General features: G+C 40.5%; 1 long non-coding RNA gene across 1 annotated transcript in view; it reads right to left on the bottom strand.

The window, feature by feature from the left end:
• The window catches only part of LOC118903122, a 166,942-nt gene that overhangs the window by 92,850 nt on the left and 59,843 nt on the right, over positions 1–14,249 (bottom strand). The window contains exon 3 of the long non-coding RNA XR_005021721.1: positions 13,995–14,123. This is a non-coding gene — a long non-coding RNA (uncharacterized LOC118903122). The remainder of the gene's footprint in view (positions 1–13,994; positions 14,124–14,249) is intronic.

Genomic DNA, 14,249 nt, shown 5'->3' with positions numbered 1-14,249 from the left:
CAAAGTGAAAAATGTTATGTATAAATAAAAGGTAGATTACCAAACATAATGGACACAAAATTTAAAGGAAGAAAATCATTTTCTAGCCCATTTCTAATATTATATCTTCCATAGAAATCACACAATTGAAAGGATACTTTAAAATAATTAATCTAGCCCTCAATTTCACAGATGAGCAATCTGAAACACAAGAAGCAGCTTTCATGAAGCTTACAATATAGTGAAGTAAGACAAAATGTATGAAAAGGGCATGCACTGAAGGGATACCTAAAGTCATGTAAGCCTCTATTAAGTCCAGGGGTGTAAATAGCAAGTCACCTGGAGCAAAAAAAAAAGAATGTTTTTAGAAAAAAATAACCTAAAAAACAACTTAAATGCTTCTGCCTTGAATTTCAAAGGGTAAATTCAAGGTGCCTAAGGGTAACAGGCACCCATGTGGTCTGAGAAAAGGATATAACAGGACATAGGTATCACAGGCAGACACAGAAGATGTCTCTCCCCTTGACTCCTGAGCTCTATGGATAGGGTGAGAAAATTTGAAGAAACTATGAGTCTTCTGAGGAGGGAAAACTCACCTCAAACTCCCTGAAATTCACAATTAGGACATCTGTCAGGAAGGACCAGAAAGGCTTTTACCCAAGGTCCACTGGCAAGAAAGGGAAGTCCCAAAGTGGAGATCGCCAGGAAAGAAGGAGCATAAGGTCAAAACAAGGGTCTAAGAGTTCTAGTAAGTATGGGGGAGGCTGGAAACCCTTCAGTGTCATTTTGGATCTTGCTAAAAACATGTATCAAGATAGGATTAGATATACAAGAGATTTCTTGAGGGAAATTCTCCTCAAGACTAAAGGGGAAAGCAGAAGAGAAGTTAAGAGAGTCTTCGGATCAGACTGACACTTGTGAAGGGAGAGAAGAAAGCAAGTAGGATTATGTTCTGAGGAAGTCTCAGCCAAGCCAATGGGGTACCTGATGCAAGACTGCCTATTAGAAGCATCTGTGTTGGGCAGAAATGTCCCAGTTCTAGTACCCTCCCTCCTATCTAGGCATCTGGACCTGCAAGAAGATTTTTTTCTGAATGCAGAAGTGTCCACCAGCCTGGACAAAACCAATGTTCAACAGTGGACAAACTGGAATTTTCAGTCCTTTCTCTCTGCCTTTCTTTTAGAAACAAGATTTGTCCATTTTGGATGGAGTAAACCCCTCGATCTTTAAAAAAATTAGAGAAGGGGGCTGTTGGGAAATTCCAAGAGGGAGTTAACAGACTTCCTGCTAATAACAGTAGGTATGGGGTAGGGAGTAGATCAAGCAATGAATTAGAAAAATAACATGTGATGTCATTATATTTGTATTGATACCTTGGCTGGTGAAGTGAGTTATACTGATTAACTATAGATATAGGAGGGCTAAATAACAACAGAGAGTTTTACAGAGTCAATCAATAACAGAGATCTCTAACAGCAAGAAATGATAACTTATACCTGTATAGGACTTTACAGATTACAAGGACTGTTTACATATATTACATTGTTAATCCCCATGACAATCAGGAAGATTCAGAATAGTTTGTCTCCATCTTAGGTATAAAGAAAATGGAAGCCAGTGGAGATTAGCATATTTATCTGAACTACCATTACCTTCAAGAAGAGAAAGTTCATACTGGAATCCTTTTTTCTTTTTTCTTTTTTTTGCCCAAACCCTACTTTCTATCCTTTCAATCCCCTAGTTGACTCCCTAGATTGCCAAATCAATGCAACTGACAATAAATTCATAGGATGTTAAAGGAGGGAAAGATCTCATTTGATGAAGCCGTCAGAGAAGGCATTCCAGAGCAGAGAGATGGGCTCTGCTTCTTGAATGATGGGCGGAGTTCAGAGAGATAGGGAGGAGGAGTTGGATGTTCCAGATGGGGAAAACACAGGACACTGGGGAGAGAGCAAATAAAACAGCTTGACAGGTATGGGGAATAGTAGAAAATAGGGAACAGTAAGTTGGGACCAAGTTGAAACTTATGCAGAAGGAAGTGGAAAGTACTAGGGTTTTGAAGGAGGGGGGGTGAGGCCATCAGAGCCATTGGGAAGAGCACTGTGACCAGAGCCCTATAGGTGATGGTTCAAAGGAAGAGAGAAGGACCTACAGTTATGGAATTAATTAAGCAAAAACTAACAAAAGGACTGGAAAATGATTTATAAACTAGTGAATACAGAAGAGTTAAATGTTGGGAAGAAGAGACTGAGAAAATTCCCATCACAGAAATCACAAGGATATATTCCAGAAAGAGGGACTCAAGAGACAGGATCAATACAGATAAGAAACCATTTTGAACAGCTTTTTATCTTAAGGATTCTTTATTTGAACCAATTCTGCAGCAAATGAGGTTAAGAAATGTTTATGTTAGAAGATTTGCGTGTAGAACACTGTTTTCCCTCTTCTTGGTTTCAGGGCAGCCAGACGAAGAAATTGAGTGTAATTAAATATAAAAAGTATCATTAGCACTGATTCTCCCATCTACAGAGAGAAATGACCAGTTGGGAGTGAGTGATCTCATCCTCTTTCAAGTCTCAGACGGAGTTGGAACAAGACATATTCAGTACATCTAATCACGTGAGAAGACATCATAGGAAAGTAAGGGTCCCCAATACCAATAGGGGATCTTTTCCCCAAATTAGCCCTTGTCAGCGGGTCATTATAATCTCTAAAGTAATAATATTTTATGTCCTATTAACTTACACTAACACAAATGTGACAGCCTTGGGTGAAATGGAACCTTAATCTTGAATGATATGATACTCCTACCCATCACTGAATATTTAAAACCTTTATATATCTAACAAGAGTAAGCATAATCCGGCAGAATGAACACATTTAGCATCAGTTCCCACTTTCATTAGTTTTTACCAAGTAGATTCAAACCAACCAGTTCTCCATTCTCAAAATGATTTCACGTATCAGTGTTCAGTGGGATATTCCCAGATGACAACTTTCTGCTTTTTCTGCAATCATCCACAACGGGTCCCACCGACACCTCTTGTCATAGCACCTTCCCCACTTCTCTCTGCTCCCTGTTCAATGCATCACCAATCAATGGCTTTATGGCATTATCTAACTGGCATAGTTTTCCTCCACTTTCCCCAATCTTTAATATCCACTCTCCCCCTCCAAACATACCCTTATGCATACACAGCCTTTTAGTAATATTCTGAATATAGAGGGCAGATGTTTCAGCAAAGAGTTAATTGAGTTTAACAACATAAAATAATTCAGTGGTTTGTAAAATAAGCTGATAAATTCCCCTCAGTCAGGTAAGTACACCCAAACCCTACCCACCCACGGACTCCTGAGCATATCTGATTTTACTCAGGTGCCCAGATACTTCCAGTCTGAATGATCCCCCCCGCACCATTCTTCGGGGATAAATCCTCCTTTTAATAACTAGACAAAACTCCCAAGCCATACATGGCAGGAAGCCTAGAGCCTCCCTCAGGATCTGCCTCTGCCTCTGCTGAATTAGTCACTCCACAACCTGCCACCACCTGCTCCTCCATCTCTACTTGCCCACCACACACACTGGACACCATGGTTTTTCTACATTTCCTAAAGCATCCCTAACACAAAACTTGCATATAGTAGAATTTTACTGGTGGTGAGAGGGTAATACAGAGCAGCACAGAACAGGAAACAACTTCCTCTCAGCATCAGACAACGGTAGACATGTATTGCCCATTCTTAACTACAAGAAATTTTCAGAAGCCATATTCCTTCATAGGCCACACACCACCTCCCTTCATGTTCCTGGGAGCTCCTGCTCCTACTCTGTCCTCCTCATACACCCCTCTTCCCTCTCCATTCATAGTCCCCTCAATCTATATTACTCCTCCATATGCTCCAGAAGCCTTGTTTTTCTCAGTCAAAAAGTCTATCAGGGCTTTTTCCAAAGCAACAGAATCATTCCCTTGGGAATAACGTATCATGCCATTCCCCTAGAAGGCAGAAGAAACAGTAACAAATTTTTCAAATTTTTGCTGTGTTAATAATTTTTTCCTGCTTCATTTGCAACAGCTGAATATGTGGGAAGTCTTTTATTTAGGGCACATTTCCTGAAACTCACACTACAGTGTCCTGCACTGTATGCTCTCCTGCATTCGAAAGATGTGGATCCCAGAAGTAGTCAAGGACCCCGCTAGCTATGGGCTGACCTCACTCTGAAACCCATTCACAAGACCACTAATACCACTGATTTCTCCAAGGCAAGGGAAATATTTTTTTTCCACCAAGCCATCTTTTATTATTCTCCCAGAGGTACCCCTTTCTAACTCTTTGCCAGGCAGTAGAACATCCTTCCCCACTTCCTGTGGTGACCTTGCTCTCCAAACAATCCACACACATCTTTCTTTCAGTCCTCCCCCAGTACCTGGCCATGAGCTTGCTATTTATACCAGTGTGACCCTTATTTACCATGTGAAAGCTTGGAAAGATTTTTGTATCTATACTTTCCAGAAGACCCTCTAGAATGAGATGACCCTCGACATCTGAATTTATCCGTCTTCATTTTCTAGCCTTGTCCACCTCTCCGTCAGTTTCCATCTTTCCTTACCTAGAGCCCTGTATTTGTTTCCTAGGACTGCCACAACAAATCACCACAAACTTGGTGGCTTCAAACAACAGGAATTTATTCTCTCACAGTTCTGCAGGCAAGAGGATCAAAATCAAGGTGTCAGCAGGACCGCAGTCCCACCAAAGCCTCTAGGGGAAGAGGCTTCTTGCCTCTTCCAGCTTCTGAAGGCTTCAGGAGTTCCTTGGTTTATAGCAACATAATTCCAATCTCTGCCTCCATCCTCACGTGGTTTTCCATCTCAAGCCTCCCTCTGCCTTTTCTCTTATAAGGATGCTTATCATTGGATGTAGTGCCCACCCAAATAACCCAAGATGATCTCATCTCAAGATCCTTAATTTAATTACACCTGTAAAGATCCTATTTCCCAATAAGGCCACCTTCAAAGGTTCAGTATAGACACGGCTCTTGTTGGGGAGGAAGACCACCATCCAGCCCACTACAAGCTCCACACTTCTAAAACCTTTGGCCTGACACTTGCCTGTGAAGAACATCCTTCCTGCAGACTCCCCAGAGCCCCAAGAACCAGGAAAGAGATTCACTAGGTTTGTCCACTGTGCACCGCATGGGCTCAAGGGAACTCTGTTCCCTTTACCTGAGGGCAGGTGGATACTGTCTCTATGCATAGAGAATTGCTGCCAGAGATCTAATTTCACATGGGAGGATTCTACAGTAGTATAAGGTGGGGAATGTAATCAGTCTCACTTGACTTTTCCACCTCCCTTAGCAGAATGGAAATTTTAACTTTCTCTTCTTTCACCTTCCCTGGAATTTGTACCTAATATCACATGACAACATTTTCCAAACCATGATCTGCAGAACAGGAGATGTGGCTGAGTGTTCTGCAACTAGATGCTCTGAGAGAGTGAGCACGCACACAAGCTTATTAGCAGCTCTGAGAAGCCGCCAGTAAAGTAAGTAGGCTTTAATATTTTACTAAAGAAACCTGGTTAACCACATTTAACCCAAACTCTCTTGACTTCAAAGACCTTTATTTTTAGAGTATCTTTTGCGATCTCATAAGAATGCTAATGTCCTGCAGAATACATATGGGAAATTTTTTTGAAAATTTGAAAAATGAGGAGTGTCATAAAATTAATACTACATAAGCAACAGTTATTGTCTTCTCATTCCCAACATTAGGATATAAAGCTGTGTTTTAAGTCACCTTGGTATTATAGGTCTAAAATTAAAGTCTTAATCTAATTTTGGTTTTTCTACATAGAGCTGAGCACCCTGAATTATCTGGCATCTGTAGAGGATGAAGGAACAAAACCAGCACAGAATAACCCTCAAGATATTTTTGAAGGCAGTGACCCACGTCCTCTTCATCTTCTCTCTCCAGCCTCCTCCTAATAGCGGTACCTTGTATGTGACAAGCACTGACTGCTCTCTAAGAACAAAGTAGTGATTTATAATGCTCCCTCTTGCACTAATGTAATCTATATGTGAGAATAAGCCCTAATTATTTTTCCTTTCACAGGCATAGTAGAACAATATTTCAGTGACTATTTGTTTTTAATATAATGAGAAACACTACGAGTTACAAGATAGATAATTTGCAAGAAAGTTTTCCGTGAGTCATTTCAAATTATAGAACTTGATAACTTTAAGCACAGACACCACACATTGGTCAAAAAACGGGCACTATCTGTGTGCTAATGAGCCTGACTGTAGGTTCCCCCTCCACTTCCTGAGCTGCGGATGTTGGAATGGACGCTGACCCAGAAGTCAGAAGAGACAGGTTTCAGTTCCACTTGGATGACCACAGACAAATCTTTCTGAAATTGGAGTTTCTTTCTGGAGTTTCCAAATATGCAAAAAGGACATACTAATACTGCCAATCCTTACTACTCAAAGATTCCATATTTGCAAATTCACCTACTTGCTAATATTTATTTATAACCCCCAAATCAAAACCCATGGTGCTTTCAGTCATTCACGCACATGCAGAGTAGCAAAAAATTTGAGTCACCGAACATGCGTGTTCCCAGCTGAGATGGGACAAGGCAACACTCAGGCTTCTGGTGTCAACTCCCATACTGCAGACAAATATCCCTTTCGTGATCTGTTTAGTGCAATATTTGCACACTTTTTTGTGCTTTTTTTTTTTTGGTGATTTCACTCTTTAAAATAGTCCCCAAGTGTAGTAATGAAGTGCTGTCTAGTGTTCTTAAGCACAGAAGGCTGTGATGTGACTTAAATACGTGTTGGATAAGCTTCGTTCAGGCATGAGTTATAGTGGTGTTGGCCATGAGTTCAATGTAAATGAATACACAGTATATATTAAATAAGGGGTCTTTAAGCAGAAACACACATAAAGCAAGGTTAGGTACTGATCGGTTAATGACAGTGTTGTGACAGAGGCTCACAGGGACTTAACCATGCATTTGACTGAGGAGCAGTGGTTCAGTATTCACTAATTCAGTGTTTCTGATGACTTTATAGAACATAAGCACCATAAGTAGTAAGAATCAACTAGATATCTCAGCCTCATAAAGTAGCTTTGATGCATAAATGAGAAAATATATATTTATTTTTTATTGAAGCATAGTTGATTCGCAATGTTGTGTTAGTTTCCGGTGTACAGCACAGTGATTCAGTTATACATGCATATATATCTATTTTTTTCAGATTCTTTTCCCTTATAGGTTATTACAAAATATTGAGTATAGTTCCCTGTCCTATACAGTAGGTCCTTGTTGATTATCTATTTTATGTACAGTAGTTTGTGTCTACTAATCTCAAACTCTTACTTTATCTCTCCCCCACCCCCTTTCCCCTTTGGTAACCGTAAGTTTGTTTTCTATGTCTGTGAGTCTGTTCCTATCTCATAAATAAGTTCATTTGTGGCATATTTTAGATTCCACATATAAGTGATATCATATGGTATTTGTCTTTCTCTTTCTGACTTACTTCACTTAGTAGGATAATCTCTAGGTCCATCCATGTTGCTGCAAATGGCATTATTTCATTCTTTTTTATGGCTGAGTAGTATTCCATTGTATACATACCACATCTTCATTATCCATTTATCTGCTGATGGACATTTAGGTTGTTTCCATGTCTTGACTATTGTAAATAGTGCTTCTATGAACACTGGGGTGCATGTATCTTTTCAAATTATAGTTTTCTCCAGATATATGCCCAGGAATGGGATTGCTGGATCATAGGGCAACTCTGTTTTTAGTTTTTTGAGGAACCTCCATACTGTTTTCCATAGTGGCTGCACCAATTTACATTCCCACCAACAGTGCAGGAGGGTTCCCTTTTCTCCACACTCTCTCCAGCATTTGTTATTTGTAGACTTCTTAATGATGGCCATTCTGACCGGTGTGAAGGGATAACCTCAAGAAAATATATTTTTTAGCAATGTATAACAATTATTTCTGAATACCTGTCACACATCAGGCTCTGTGTAGACACTGTGGACTGAGATACATGAGTCAGAGTCCCCGTCTCACAGAGGAGATTTAGGCGAACACTTAGAAGAAGCTTTAAACAATATGCTATGTTAACATTTTTGTTAATGTTTTCCTAATATTAAGGCTATTTAAAAATCCTTTGTCTTCAAAAGGTAGGCTTTGTTCTTTTAGGACCAGAAGTGGATTTGGAAAATTAATGTCTTCACAAAATTCCCCTAATTTAAGCCATAGAAGTGAAGAAAGAAAACAAACGTGAAACATTTCAAGAAAAATTCAGTATTAGATTTGGGATTATAAAAACTTTGTATTACAATAGCTATTAAGCACAAAATTTACAGAGCATTTTACAAAGAGAAGATCAAAATTCCCACCAGTCTTTAGAAAACTGAATTCACATCAAGGAGAAAATAGAGGTACAGCAAAGGAGTACTGGGTTACCAAAGGGTCGTTTGGCCCTAGGTGCTCAGGAGGCTAATCAAATACATAAAATAAAGACAGTTCTGATCAGAATAGAGAGTAAGTAAAACCAAGGAGGTACAAAAGTAAAACTAAGAAATTCACCTGGGTATTAAAGTCCTTCTCCACGTGATTCAAATTATAGCCACTGGAGTATGAGGGAAACAGCAGCAGTCAAGACAGGTCAGCAGATGCAGACGCGCAGGCCAGGAAGGGAGTCTGGACTGCTGCCCCATGTCGTTGGGCCACGTTTACCAATGAGACGGGCAGCTCTGTTTGGAAGACGGCAGCTAAAATGTTTCAGGTGCTATAGAGTGCCATACTGAATGGTTACGCAGCTTCTCCCAGTTTATTTTCCCCAACTCCACTATCAACTGATTGAAAGGACTTAAGATTTAGAAAATCTAATGTGCCTCGCTCCCCTGGGTGGGTATGTTGCTATGTAACAAAGAACATGCCAGTTTATCTTCCCCAGCACTAGGCACAGCTGGAAGGAAAGAAAAGCAAACCCATTTTAAACCATTTGAAAGCTACTCTCTATTCCAGACTATGAGGCTGCTCTCTTTAGGGTCTAAAATATGCTTACTTTACCCATCTTTGTTGACACAACCACAAACTTCAGCAAATACTGGAACCAGACTCAACCAGATTCCTTATAAACTTCCATATGTGAGCAAAATTCCCCTTTGATTTTGCCTAATGTTCATCTGCTATAATTTTTACCAAGTTCTAAAAAGGAAATCTAGCATTCACTATTATGTATTTTACTGTAAAAGAATAAAATGGCAATTGGACAACACTTACCCATTTCAATCTATAGTAAATTCTGTCTCTTCATCCTCTCAAAAACTTTTTTTCTGGTAGTCATCATTTATCTTTATATCTTATAAACAGTCCTGCTAACCCATGGAACTCTTTTTTTTTTTTTTTTTTCTGACACCCAAAGCAATGAGGGTAATTGGACTTACTCTTGCAGGAGAAAAAATAAAAACAGAAGTCAAAGCTTCAGGTTGTGTTGGTAGTTGGGCTGTGGGACCACCTTTTTTCTGAAGGAACCCTAAATGTGTTCACAACTGGCTGAGTCTCCACTGGGAGAAATGTGCTGTCCTACATGCAAAACTGAGAGCTCGTGTCCTCTGCCTTTGTCCTCAGATCTTCCTTCAGACTTGGCATCACGCAGAAAGCCAGGAGCCCTGCCTCGAGAGAGCTGAGCCTCTTCTATCTCAGACAGCAGCTGGCTATGTAATCCTGGACCAATGTCTGGTAACTTCTCTGAGCTTCAAGTTCTATTCAGCCTTCCCTGATTTCCTCTAGTAACAAATTCTTTCTCCCTACTGTCCACTCCTTCCTTATGGAACTTTTCACATTTGTGTTGTATTACAGTTATTTATATACAGCTGCATCTTGTCTATCATATGTAGGCAGAAACCTCAGTTCACCCATATTTCTGTCTCCCTGTTCTCTGCACTCCAAGGCCCAGTCAGAGTCTCAACTTTTAATAGATATCATTAAGTAGTCATTAAATTAATAAATAAAACATATAAATATATTTCACTATGCCAATCTCTCTTCAAATATAAGTGGACATAGAAAGGGGGTGACCATAGTTGCTAACAAGCTTGAGACTATCTACCAAAAAAGGAAAGCAAATATTCATTATGAAATTAACAGTGCCATATGATAAAGATAAGCTTATATGATAAGTGTCATATGATAAGGAATACAGGGACATCAAAAGCTTGATTCTGTTCATAAAAACTTTTGGGAAAAGCAATGTGTGTATCTTGCAGCTGGCCTCCCATGTTGATCCCATAGTGACCCTGCCCTTCGGCATGTCCCCTAGGCTAAGTTTAATCAGCACGGAACAAGGTGCTCTCCACCTAGAACAGCTGAGGCAACCTCAGCCTCTTTTGATACCTGGAACTCCAAGCTCTCTCCAGCATTATAATAAAGCACATTCACTACTACTAGTATTAAGAGAAAGGGAAGGGACCTTAAATGTGTGATGAAATATCAACCTTGAAATCAGATGGGGGAATTCATATATTTTAACATGCCTCTTTTGTAAGGTGACACATTCCTACCCAGTAAGGAACAAGGCTGCCAAGGGTATAACCTGCTTTCTCAGAATCCAAACACCTTTCATCTTAAAAAGTCACATAGGACTCCTCAAGTTTTAAAAATCAGCTTCCTTTCACATATGTAATGACATATCCAAGAAACAAGGGCTTCAGAAAGGAGTGGGATCAAAAGACCTGTGTCTGAAGCCTCAAAGGCACAGCACACATTCACATTCACATTCTAGTTATTTGTGCAAAAGGCACAGCCCACAAGGCCCTCTCTGCTCTGGCCTAGTTACCCCCACATTCCTGAACACCTGACGCATCGAGCAGCTCGTCACCATCTGGACATATGGGGCATCTTCTCAGCTCCTCCTCTTCTCTGCTAGATGAAGCCCTTTAAGCTTCTGCTTCCTGAATCCATTCCAGAGTGAGGTATTTATCCCTGCATCTGTGCTCACATATGACTTTATTTAGTACTTGGATATCATGTTTGGTTAGTTGTGTATCTGTGTGGCCCTCACCACACTAGACTTACCCATTTTTCATCTTCAGAAATTAGCATGGTGCCTGACATACAATTGTGTTTATTCATACCTGTCCTCCCACTTCCTTGGTATAGACTTGTCACTTCAAAGTATCTGTGCAGCCCAAGACTAAGAATCTCACAATCCCCTTTTCATCGAGGTGGGGCCATCCAGTCAGCTCTCCCCATGGTATATGAGCAGAAGTGACATTTGCCTGTTTCAGGCCAAGTTGGTTAAGAAATGGCTGTGCCTGGACTTCGCTGGTGGTGCAGTGGTTAAGAATCCGCCTGCCAGTGCAGGGGACACGGGTTCAAGCCCTGGTCCGGGAAGATCCCACATGCCACGGAGCAAGTAAGCCCGTGCGCCACAACCACTGAGCCTGCACTCTAGAGCCCGCGAGCCACAACTACTGAGCCCGAGTGCCACAACTACTGAAGCCCGCGCGCCTAGAGCCCATGCTCTGCAACAAAAGAAGCCACCACAATGAGAAGCCCGGGAACCACAACAAAGAATAGCCCGCGCGCAGCAACAAAGACCCAAGGCAGACAAAAATAAAAAAAAATAAATAAATAAAAATTAAAAAGAAATGGCTGTGCCTTCTTAACCTTCTGTTTCCCTTTATACCAGCTGGATGCAAAGGATTCCAAGGCCTGGCAGGGTCACAAGATGGAAGGTACCTAAGTTCTTGAGTCACTGAGTGGAGGAAAGCCTCCCACCAACTGGAACACCCTCATTAGATTGTTACATGAGCAAGGAATTAACTCCTATTGTGTTAAGCTACTGAAATTTGGGATTTCATTTGTTATAGTAGTTTTAGCCTAAATAATACAGATTAATTCTCAAAATGTGTACTTTATTAAATAATTCTGTGTAACAAACCATGCTTAGTCCCTCTAATGTCTAAATCATAAAGCATGGATATAGGAGAGTGAAGGAAAGGGAATTGAGCAGGAGGGAAAGGAGGGAAGGGAGACGGAAGGAAAGAGAAGGGAAGAAAGGAGGGAGGGAGGAAGGAAAAAGAAGCTGTATACAATAAAGAATTGTAGTCAAGCTGCCACCTCAAATGTAAGCTGCCTATATCCTTATCATCAATCAAGTACATTATAACCAGGTCATTTGTTAATTTTGCTGCTGTATCTGCAATGCCTAAAATTTCCTGAGATATAGGAAATGCTCAATAAATATGTGCTGAATTAATGAGTAAATAAAATTATGAATTAATACCATGTTTTTCTTCCTTATAAAATGACCCCGAGAATTCACTCCTCCTTAGGCCTACAGATTATGGTATTTAATCAAGTATAAAATAATTTCTCTCCTCCAAAAGTTTAAAAAACAACACATAAGACTGTAACATTCATCTGAATGCTTATGATGTGCCATGGGCCTTATGGAATCCGTGTTCCCTGGAAGCTTTCTTCTAAAATAATAGCACATTGCTTGCTGTTAAAGAGTTGATGCTTAATGGTTGGCTCTGAACTAAATGAAAGGCAGAACGGTTCTCCCTTTCTTATCCTAATCTCCAAAATGAGTTACTTATTATTATAAGAATTGTTAGGAAAACTTTCAGAAGATATTTTTGGGGAGAAGAGCAGGGGAAGGAGAATTTTCTAAAACAGAAAAAATAATAATCCTACCTTAATATTGAGTAAAGGGAAAAGAGACCGCATGTAGTGAAGAGACCAATTTAATCTACATCCTATGGTCCAATGGTCCAATTATTGCAATATATATGATGCTAAATTTTGCCCAGTCCTGCTAATCAGACAGCAGCTCACTGTGTCTGTTTATCTCTAGGCCATTACCCAGTTGTACAGTAAATCTGCATTTCCAGAGATGGTCTAAAATAGAAACCCATGCTGGCTAAATTTGTTTTGGGACATATCAGGCAACAGCTAGAAATTTTTAAATGACCAACTTGTATTCCACCAAGGCACTGAATGAATTGATTAGGGAAAAGCTAAAAATTGAATAGTATTTTCTGGAGTAGGCTAAGGTTAGTGCTGCCAGTGAAAATGTGTAACTACCAAGAGAACGGCTATCAATCAGAGCTGATTTTCAAATAGAAATGTGGAAAAAATGAAATTAAATGGGAAAGGGGAATGTCTTATTTTCCCCTCTATATGGCCCTTTCCAACTAGGTCATGATATAATTAATTCCTCAGGAATACATGCAAACTCCCACCACTAAAATTATGATAGAAGATAAGTTTTCCCACCAGCCAGAGGTTATTTCTCAGTTGAGACAACCTTTGATCTGAAGATGGGCACACACACTCTGAAAGAGCTGACACTCAAAGGACCAATATCGCATGATTGATTGGTTTCTAATATGGAGAGTGCGGCGCTGCCGTTGAGAAGAAGGGCTCTCTTGAGAGACAAGCCCAACTATTGTTTGGCTGCTCTCATGTTAGCGAGTGCCCTGCGGTAACCCTCGTGCTCTGAAATACTCATATTGGTTATTTCAAAGTTGGGTGCGGAATTGTGCTTTCCCGTGTCTGTCACTAATGACTTGCAGCTGTTGCTAATCTGTGCCTCTGATTTCCTTTGATTACTATGTGTATTGATGCCTGTGGTAAATAGGCATCTGCCAGGTGCCAGCACAATCAGGGGAAAAATATAAAAAGTTCCCTGTTTCAAATTCAATGTGACATTGTGCAAGTTGAGAGGCAGCCATTTAACTATTCAGAGGAAACAGCTTCCTGGGGCACCTCCGGCCTCCTGGCCAGGGACATTCCTCCCATTCTCCCCACACCCACCCCATGATGCTGATTTTCTTTAGGATGGTTTTCAGCCACGAGAGGAGGGCTTCCATTGCCCATGACATCAGCAGAGGGGAATATTTAAGATGGGTGGTTATGACCCAAGTTTCTAGAGAGCATCTCACCCCTCAGCTGATTTAAGCCTTAAAGGACCTCACCTGTTCCATTAACTGCCCAAAAGCTTCTCCACAATAGCTGTCCTGTGTTTTTCCCTCTGAGGAACACATCTTTCTCAGCAAGGGCTCTGGGCTGTATCACCTTCTCTTTCAGGAGAACCAGGTGATAATCTGGAAGAAAACAAAGCAAGATGAAGGCTTTCAGAGGAAAAATGCAGAAGCGATCAGGATCAAAAACCAGCACCTGAGGGTACAATGGCAAGTAGCTTCCTTGGAGCACTTGTGTCTTGCTTTTTT

The sequence above is a fragment of the Balaenoptera musculus genome, chromosome 11, assembly GCF_009873245.2.
Source record: "Balaenoptera musculus isolate JJ_BM4_2016_0621 chromosome 11, mBalMus1.pri.v3, whole genome shotgun sequence".
NCBI classification, from domain to species: domain Eukaryota; kingdom Metazoa; phylum Chordata; class Mammalia; order Artiodactyla; family Balaenopteridae; genus Balaenoptera; species Balaenoptera musculus.
This window is presented reverse-complemented; position numbering and strand designations above follow the sequence as displayed.